Below are 10,705 nucleotides of genomic sequence, written 5' to 3' on the forward strand. Positions count from 1 at the left end.
TTCTTTGTGTGGAAATAGGCAGTAGCATGTGACAAGGGCAATCCCTTGGCCGCTCCGCCCGTTCGTTCATAGTGGTTCCCATTATAAACATGTTCAAAAAGATCAAACCTTGACTGCAGGAGAACCAAGCTGACCTTCATGAGAATGCTCATGAACAGGGACACGATGTCGAAACTAACCATTACATCTTCCGGGGTCAGCTGGACGTCAGTTATCGTTTTTATGAATCTGGTTGAATTTGTGATGTGATTCACAGCCCCCAACAAAGGGAGACAGCGTGGCCGTTAAATGCTTACAGCATACATGCAAGCCTTCAATTTACGATGGAAATGGAGAAGAATGGTTATCACCTGTCCCTCGACATTCTGATACGACGGAAGCTGGACGTTAGCCTCAGACGTGGCGGCTATCAGAAACCCATTCGCACGATCTTATGGTCTTATGGAAATATACCTCAACAATAACAGCCACGATGACGTCTTCCATCCCCATCGTAAACCTATGGACTCACTTTCAAGGACCCTACTACTCATGTTCTCAGTGTTATTTATGAATTTTTTTTTATTTGCACTGTTTGTCTTCTTTTACACGTTGGTTGTCGGTCAGTCTTTGTGTGTAGTTTTTCACTGGTTTTATAGTACTTCTTTGTTTTACTGTGAGTGCCTGCAATCAAATGAATCTCGGAGTATACGGCGATGCCTCAAAAACCCGCTTTGAACTTTCAGCCACTGCAGGAACTCCGTGGGCCAAGCAGCATCTGGGAGAGGAAAGAAAACGTAAACATTCTGGGTCAAAACCTCGGGCAGGGTTTTGAAACGGCCGGTGGGTTGAGGAGGGATGCAAGGTGACAGGTGGGTTGAGGTGGAGGGCTGGGGTGGAGTTGGAAGACTGTGGCTGAACGCTAGGTGGAGGCAGTTGGAAACAGATGAAGCAAGATGGGGGGAAGGAGGGTATGAAGATGGAAGACAGCTGCAGCGGGGAAATAACTTGATGTACTAACAGTGCTGGATTTGGATAAGTAAAGGGGGTGAAAATATACCACGAGACCATTAAACATAAACACAAATATGGGCCATTCGGCCCATTGAGTCTATTGTGCTATTCCATCATGGCTGATTTATTAACCCTGTCAACCCCATTCTCCTGCCTTCCACCTATCAACCTCTACTCTAAATATACCCACTTATTTGGCCTCCACAGCCATCTGTGGCAACGAATTCCACAGGTCCACCACCCTCTGGCAAAAGAAATTCCTCCTCTGTTCTAAAGGGACATCCTTCTATTCTTAGTCTGTGCTCTCCAATACAGGAACATTCTCTCCGCGTCCCACTCTACCTGGGCCTTAACATGTTTGATCGGTTTCAACGAGATCCACTCTCATTCTTCTAAACTCCAGCGAGTACAGGGAAGGGAGAGGTGGATAGCCTCTGGAGCCAAAAGGGTGGGTGGTGGTGGGACTTACCTATGTTAGAAGTGGACGAAGCCGGAAGAGGTAAGTAGACAAGGGCGAAGATGCCGATGGGAAGGGGGTAAACATGGGAAGACTGTGGGAATCGGAGGAAGGGAGTATATAGAAGGGAGAGGAAGAGTAGGATGTAAAGGGGAAAAAAAGGTGTTTAATAAAATTGAAATACTCAATATTCATACTATTGGGTTGTAAACTACCCAGCTAAGATATAAGGTGTTGCTCTAGCAGTGTTCCTAAAAACCCAATACCACCCTTCATGGTGAGTGTAGTTGACCTACAAGACAATCATCCGGTCTGCATCACTTGTGTCACCCAGTCTGTGTTTGGTTTCCTCACTAGACAAGATTGTGAATTCTGGATGAGGTAAACTAGACTGGAAGAAGTAAAAATGAGTCTCAGCTTTACCTGGAAAGACAGGCATTGAATCACCTGTACTTGCTTGGGAAAACACAACAAAGTCCTGACGAAGGGTCTCGGCCCGAAACATCGACTGTACCTCTTCCTAGAGATGCTGCCTGGGCTGCTGTGTTCACCAGCAACTTTTATGTGCGTTGCTTGAAATTCCAGCATCTGCAGATTTCCTCGTGTTAAAGTTTTTTTCTCCGGGGTGGTAGAGGAGACAAGGAGCACAGGAACAGGCCTTTCAACCCACAATACTCTGCCAAACTAATTAAACTAGTCATTAAACATGTAATTAAACTAATCCTTTCTGCCTACACAGGTTCACATCCGGCTGCTCTCTAGATATACATGTGCCAATCAAGAAGCTTCTTAAACATTTCTATTGTATCTTCCTCCATTACCACTCCTGTCCAGCCCTTTCTGCTCACCCACCATTCAATGTCTAAGATGTCCGACACATCTCCTTTGCAAGCCCCTTTGAACCTTGAATGAATGCAAGCTAGTATTAGACATTTTGACCTTGGTGAAAGGAGTTCCAAGAGGGAGGAGGAGTTCCTTCAAAATGTTGAAAGGGAGAGGAGTGTAAAATGCACTCAGTGGCACAGGAGTGGAATCTACTGAGTTCTTCTGCTGTTGTTGCCCATCCACTTCAAGGCTCAATGTGTTGTGTATTCAGAGATGCTCTTCTGCACACCACTGTTGTAGCATGTTTGAGTTATTGTCACCTTCCTGTCAGCTTGAATCAGTCTGCCCATTCCAGACATCCCACCCTGCAAAAACTCATTTCAGGGAGGTAGCACCATCAATTTGCGGGAGACTCCCGGAACGTCCGGGAGAGATGGGATGTCTGCAATAGAGTAGCTCCTTAGCAGCTAGCCAGCAAGTTTAAATAATGTTAGCTATGCTGATGAACAAATGACACCTGTTAAACTTACCTCAACATGTCTTTTACAGTCTTAACCCACCATGGGCAATAGAAAAGTAACTGTTGCAAACAGCGCAGTGAGCAACACTGTCATTATTTTGACCCCTACTAGGCAGGGGTACACTTTAGTGTAGTCTGGGGTGACGTACGTTTTATATTTTCTTTTTTTGGAACACTCTGCCATGGCGCACTCTTGCTCTCTCGCTCACACTCTCTCTCTCTTTCTCTCTCGTGGTCACTCGCGCGCTCTCCCGCGCTCTCGCTTGCTTGCTCTCACTCTCTCTCATGCGTGCTCTCTCTCTCTCGTGGTCACTCTTGCGCTCTCCCTTGCTTTCTCTCGCTCGCTCGCTCGCTCTCAAAAAAATTGATTTCCGTGATATTGTATATAATTTGCGGGCATCAGGGAGCCTCTATCAATATGTGGGAGACTCCCGAAACTTCCGGGAGAGGTGGGATGTCTGCCATTCACCTCTGACCTCTCTTGTTAACAAGGTGTTTCCACCAACAGAACTGCTGCTCACTGAATTTTTTTTTGTTTTTCACACCGTTCTCTCTGTAAACTAGAGACAGTTGTGCATCAAAATCCTAGGAGATCAGCAGTTTCTGAGATCCTACTCCATTTGGCACCAACAACCACTTCCTGATCAAAGTCACTTCGATCACATTTCTTCCCCCCAATCTGACGTTTGCTCAGAACAACAATTGAGCCTCGTGACCACGTCTGCATGCTCTTATCCACTGAGATGCTGCCACGTGATTGGCTAATTAGATATTTGTATCATCGACCAGGTGCACTTAATAATCTGGCCCCTGAATGTGTGCCTGGTAGCGGAAGGTTATTGGGCCTGGCTGAAGTACTGAGATCTGTTCAATGTGATTTGGTTGAGTGGGGGATGAAGACCAGGTGAATGGACAGTGCAGTAGCGTAGTGGTCAGTGTGGTAGTGTATTGAGTGGCATGGTTATGTGGTGGTTAGCACAATTGCTTTACAGTGCCAGCTGTATCAAGGTTCAATTCCCATTGCTCTCTGTAAGGAGTTTGTACTTTCATCCCATGACCACATAGGATTCCTCCAGGTACTCTTTATTTCCTCCCACGTTCCAAAGACGTACTGTCAAGGTTGCCCCCAGCACAACCCTTGGACCCTGTTGGTCGTTGACGCAGAACAAAACATTTCACTGTATGTTTTGATGTACAAGTGACAAATAAAGGTAAGCTCTTTATATCTAACAGGTGAAAGTAATGATGTGCAAATTAGATGATGTGTATTTAAAGACACAGCCTCGTACCTGGGATCTTTGTTTGTAGTACAGAATACTCAAAAACTTCTATAGATGTACCGTGGAGAGCATTCTGACAGGCTGCATCGCTGACTGATATGCGGGGTGGGGGGGGGGGCGTGGAGGAACCACTGCACAGGGCCAAAAGAAGCTGCAGAATGTTGTAAATCTAGTCGGCTCCATCTTGGTTACTAGCCTACAAAGTACCCAGGACATCTTAAAGAAGTGGTGTCTCAGAAAGGCAGCGTCCATTATTAAGGACCTCCAGCACCCAGGGCATGCTCCTTTCTCACTGTTACCATCAGGTAGGAGGTACAGAAGCCTGAAGGCACACATTCAACAATTCAGGAACAACTTCTCCCCTCCGCCATCCAATTCCTAAATGGACATTGAACCCTCCGACACTACCTCACTTTTTAAATATACATTATTTCTCTTTTTTTTGCACGATTTGTAATTGATTTACTTAATTATTTATTATTATTATTTTATTATTTTTTTTTCTTCTTCTATATTATGTATTGCATTGAACTGCGGCTGCTAAGTTAACAAATTTCATGACACATGCCGGTGATAATAAACCTGATTCTGATTCTAATATCAATATCACCATGATCCATCTCATTTGTTTAGGGTGATTGATATTTATGGTCAACCATGATACTATGCTGAGCCTTCGTCAATGGTCAGTACCTGACTTATGCAGCCATTAAGCAGTGGTGCACTTTCGGAGCCCCTTGAACCCATTGCATTGCCTATAGGTCCAGAGCTTGGACCAATGTAGTTTCCCCTAACCATGCCTGTTAGTTGGAAAAAGAGATTAGAATTGCTCGGGAATTATCCAGTCTGAAAATACATTTAGCCACAGGAAGAAGGGTAGCAACACGCTGGAGGAACTCAGCAGGTCGGGCAGCATCTGTGGAAACGAACAGTCAACGTTTTGGGCCGGAACCCTTCGTCAGGACTGTGAAGGGAAGGGGTAGAGGCCCTATAAAGAAGGTGGGGGGAGGGTGGGAAGGAGAAGGCTGGTAGGTTCCAGGTGAAAAACCAGTAAGGGGAAAGATAAAGGGGTGGGTGAGGGGAAGCAGGGAAGGGATAAGCAGGAAAGGTGAAGAAGGAACAGGCCAAAGCACAATGGGTAGTAGAAGGAGGCGGAACCAGGAGGGAGGTGACAGGCAACTGGAGGAGGGGGCAGAGTGAAACTGGGATGGGGGAAGGGAATTACTGGAAGTTGGAGAATTCAATGTTCATGCCAAGGGGCTGGAGACTACCCAGATGGCATATGAGGTGTTGCCCCTCCAGGAGGGTAGTGATGGAAAAAGGAGTTTGACAGAGCTGTTCAGAGAAGGAGCAAAGGGCTCTCAGGATGGGTTTTTGTGAAATGGGGATGCAGACGTGTTGGACTTTCATGGTGGCTTCTGGCATCAGAAATGTCCTGAATGAAGGTGGAAATGGACTGGAAAAGGGAGGTCAAATAGAGAATAGACAAAGTGCTGGAGTTACTCAGCAGGTTATGCAGGATCTGTGGAGAGAGACAGTCACACATCAGGACTCTGACCCAATAAAACAACCCACAGTACTTTAGGACCTTCCATATAATTGCAATACATTTGTTAACTAGGAGGGGGTCTGCTAGTGTTTTATGGCATACAGACCTCTACCCTGCAAAGTCTGAACCCTAGCCATAATTCCCCTTTCACCGTGACCAACTGCACATTATAGAAATATAGAAAACCTACAGCACAATACAGACCTTTCGGCCCACAAAGTTGTGCTGAACATGTCCCTACCTTAGAAATTACCTAGGGTTACCCACAGCCCTCTATTTTTCTAAGCTCCATGTACCTATCCAAAAGTCTCTTAAAAGACCCTATCGTATCCACCTTCACCGTTGTTGCTGGCAGCCCATTCCACTCACTCACCACTCCCTGAGTAAAAAGCTTACTCCTGACATCTCCTCTGTACCTACTCCCCAGCACCTTAAACCTGTGCCCTCTTGTGGTAACCATTTCAGCCCTGGGAAAAAGCCTCTGACTATCCACATGATCAATGCCTCTCATCATCTTATACACCTGTATCAGGTCACCTCTCATCCTCCGTCGCTCCAAGCAGAAAAGGCCAAGTTCACTCAACCTATTCTCATAAGGCATGCTCCCCAATCCAGGCAACATCCTCGTAAATCTCCTCTGCACCCTTTCTATGGCTTCCACATCCTTCCTATAGTGAGGTGACCAGAACTGACCACAGTACTCCAAGTGGGGTCTGACCAGGGTCCTATATAGCTACAACATTACCTCTCGGCTCCTAAATTCAATTCCACGATTGATGAAGGCCAATACACCATACACGTTCTTAACCACAGAGTCAACCTGCACAGCTGCTTTGAGCATCCTATGGACTCGGACCCCAAGATCCCTCTGATCCTCCACACTGCCAAGAGTCTTAGCATTAATACAATATTCTGCCATCATATTTGGCCTACCAAAATGAACCACTTCACACTTATCTGGGTTGAACTCCATCTGCCACTTCTCAGCCCAGTTTTGTATCCTATCAATGTCCCGCTGTAATCTCTGACAGCCCTCCACACTATCCACAACACCTCCAACCTTTGTGTCATCTGCTAACTTACTAACCCATCCCTCCAGTTCCTCATCCAAGTCATTTATAAAAATCACGAAGTGGAAGGGTCCCAGAACAGATCCCTGAGGCACTCCACTGGTGAACAACCTCCACGCAGAGGAACCTCAACACTTAACGCCAGTACATAACACAGACACTGATGACTCAGAAGGCAATCCACTCGATTGACTTCAATATCAAGGTTTTGTGAATCAGGGAGATCACTTACTGAGATATGCACCCTCCACACCAGTGGGGTGGAGAGAGTCTGTGCAGAGAGAAAATGGGGTGAATGCTGCAAAGGAAGAATTAAATTTGATTCCTCTTTGGTATATGCTAGACTATGTAACACAAAATGGAAGTTCGTATGACTAAATGGTGTTAACCTGGAAACTGAGAATGTTTTGAGAAAGTACAAGGGAACCAGTCCATAACAATGTTTTGAAAACTTAGTGTGAATAATAGTAACACACATCAAAGTTGCTGGTAAACGCAGCCGGCCAGGCAGCATCTCTAGGAAGAGGTACAGTCGACGTTTCAGGCTGAGACCCTTCGTCAGGACTAACTGAAGGAAGAGTTAGTATGAGATTTGAAAGTGGAAGGGGGAGGGGGAGAAGGTTTGTTGTTTGTGAATAATAGTGTACAGGTCTGGAAGTACATACTGGTAGAAAACATGCTGTCTGAAAAAGGGACCATCATTCTGCAGATGTAGATACCACTTGGTACTGTCCCACAAGAAAATATTAGGGCAAGGTATCTTGAAGGGTATTAAAAAGGGACAATTTCTTCATGTGAATGGGAATCTTCTCTTAGGGTGGGTTACGATTAGGGTTAAGATTTGCAGATAGAAACAAGGACTTTGAGAGAGAAAATGGAAAAGCTGTTGGACACCTACGGCTCCCTCCAGCGTTATATTATGTAGTGTGGCTTACTGTTTGGTTGATAAATATTATTTTGTTTCTTTTACAACTTCACTAACTATTTTTCTTTCATTATTTATTCTTGATATTACCTTAATAATTTTTATAACCTTAACTACATGTTGCAGTGGCTCCTTTGTGGATTTTTCATGCTGCTGAATCAGAAAAGAGCAAGGGACACATTTTCACAGTATTTTCATTACGTATGCTCACCCTGGGATGAGACCTATCCACTTGTAATTGAGTCATGGTGTGTTACCTTCTCCAGTTATCATTGAGCTCAAGAACATCCAGAGAGATCCTTGGTCTGAAGATCTTTAGAACATGCTGCAAGATGGCATGTGAAATTCAGTGCAGGGAAGTGTGAAGTGGCAGAAAAGAGAGTGAGAAACCAGAAAGAGTTAAAGGTACAGTGCAGGATGTGCATGTCAAGAAGCCTTGAAAGCAAAGGGTCAAGTTGACATAAGAGTCTGGAGAAACTGTAATCTTTTTTCCATCTGCCTTCATCTGTCATTCACCTGCCACTCCACCCCTGCTCCTCTCCCTTACACAGGATAACCCGCCTGTCATCTTACACCTCTCCTTAGCCCACCAATCACCTCAAACTCCTTTCTCACCTGTCACCTGTAACATTGACATTTCCTTATCTCCCACAGATGCTGCTTAACTCTTTAAGTTCTCCCAGCAGACTGTTTGCTGTGGCAGGTTGAGTGAAATCACACGTAGATCTGAGATTCATAATTAGAAACAAAAGATCTCAAAAATATACGCTTATGTTAATCCCGTATAAAATACTGGTCTACAGCTACACTGCAAGTGTATCTATTGAGTGCAATGTCTTCCCAGGTTTTAGATGTAATGTTCGATTTGTTCAGCCTGATTTTGATTACTTTTTAAGTGTTTCCTTTGTTGACCAGGGGCTCACTAACCAGGAGTAAGGGACCTGTTTGGGGAGGTGTGAGTTAAGCGTCCAGGTGACATAATCTATCCATTGGTGTTGGCGTTGATTTATTCTGATGAAAATGTTCTTCATGTTGACTCCTTCGAGTTAAGTGTGTCTGTCTTTCCAGCTGATCCTCAAAATCTTTTGAAAGACTCTGGTGGTATTGTTCCAGGGCTTTCAGGTGTCTACTGTACATGGTCTATGATTCAGCTCCATATAGTAATGTAAGAAGGTCAACTGCTGATAGACAAAAGTTTTGTTTGGACTGTAGTTCACGGTCTTCAAAGACTCTTTCCTTAATCTTACATAGACGCCACTAGTAATACTCAGACAGTGTTTGTTCTCTGAGTTGGTACCTGTTTTTGAGGAGAGAATGATATCATGGCCAATAAAGGCCACCAATGCCTTTACTTCCTTAGGAGGCTAAAGAAACTCAGCATGTTCCTGTCAACTCTTACCAATTTTTATCCAGCATTCTGTCTGGATGGGTATCAGCTCGGTATAATAACTGATCTGCACACCACCACAAGACACTGCAGAGAGATGTGGACGCAGCTCACTACATCACATCCTTCCTTCTAAGAACTCTGTCTCTACTTTTCGCTGCCTCAGTAAAGCAGCCAGCGTAATCAAAGATCCCGCCTTCCCCAGGTATCCTTGTTCTCCCCTTTCCCATCGAACAGAAGATACCAAAGCCTGAAAGTACCTACCACCAGACTCAAGGTCAGCTTCTAACCCGCAGTAATCATACTCTTGAATAGACCTCTTGTATGCATGCTTGGCCTCAATCTTCCTCGTTATGATCTTGCATTTAATCCTTTGCCTACATTGTACGCTTTTGGTAGCTTTTACATTTTATTCTGCATTGGTATTACTTTATCTTATTCTAACTCAATGCACTGTGTAATGACTTGATCTGTATGAATAGTATGCAAGAAAAGCTTTTCAGTGAATCTTGGTACATATGACAATAAAAAACCAACACCAAATACACAACTTCATTATTCCTTTTTTGTACCTGACTTAAGGGCACTGTTGGAGGTACCGCAGGCAGCAATGCCAAGCAGAAAACAAAATCTTCATATTAAGTCTCATTGCACTTTATTGTAACTTTATGTCTTGGCATCGTACTGCTGTTGCATAATAATAAATTTCACCTTGTAAAAGATGGTTATATCAAATCGGATTCTGAGACTAAAGTGCACCTTTCACAGAGTTGATGGTCTTCCAGCAGTAGATGACAACTGTCAAAGTGAAAGTAAATGTTATTATCAAAGTAATATATGTCACCCTATATTTAATTCAATATAACCTTGAGATTCATCCTCCTGTGGGCATACTCAGCAAATCTATAGAATTGTAACTATAACGGGATCAATGAAAGATCAAGTGCAGCGCAGAAGGCAACTGTGCAAATGCAAATATAAATAAATAGCAATAAGTTACAAGAACATGAAAAAGTAGAACAAAGAGTCCTTAAAGTGGAAAATATCTCAACGATGGGGCAAGTGAGTGTCGTTATCCCCTTTTTGTTCAAGAGCCTGATGGTTGAGGGGAATCGGTTCTTGAACATGGTGGTGCGAGTCCTGGGGCTCTTGTACCATCTACCTGACGGCAGCAAGGAGAAGACAGCATGTCCTCGGAGATGGAGATGGAGATGGAGATCTTTGATGACCCAAGCTGCTTTCTTACGACAGCATTTCATGCAGCTGTGCTCAATTGTTGATGTATGTGTGTGTCCCTGGGAGTTTCAATGTCCAAAAACACTGCAAACTATTGATACTTTCCGGATATCATTTTCCAGTAGTACAAAGGCATCATATGGAGATCTCCTTTTACTAAACCCGACTAGGTAGTTCTCTCACATTAAGTCTCCATGCTGCTAAACTTTACGTAGTTCAACGATGTTTCAGACTTCCACGCCGATCTGTGATTGGCCGTCGCTAAGCCAGCCGAGCAGTGACCTATCAGCATTGAGTCAGTAAAGTTTGCGGTTCGCTACTCCTGAACTAGCCCGCCTGTGATTGGGCGTCCGTAAAACAGTTGTCACCACTGATTGGTCATTCCTGTGATTCGACGTCATTACCCACGCTGTGATTGGGCAGTACCGGAAGCGCTTCTGAGTTATGATTGGTCGGGGCGCAG

The sequence above is a fragment of the Mobula birostris genome, chromosome 30 (assembly GCF_030028105.1).
Source record: "Mobula birostris isolate sMobBir1 chromosome 30, sMobBir1.hap1, whole genome shotgun sequence".
Lineage (NCBI taxonomy): Eukaryota > Metazoa > Chordata > Chondrichthyes > Myliobatiformes > Myliobatidae > Mobula > Mobula birostris.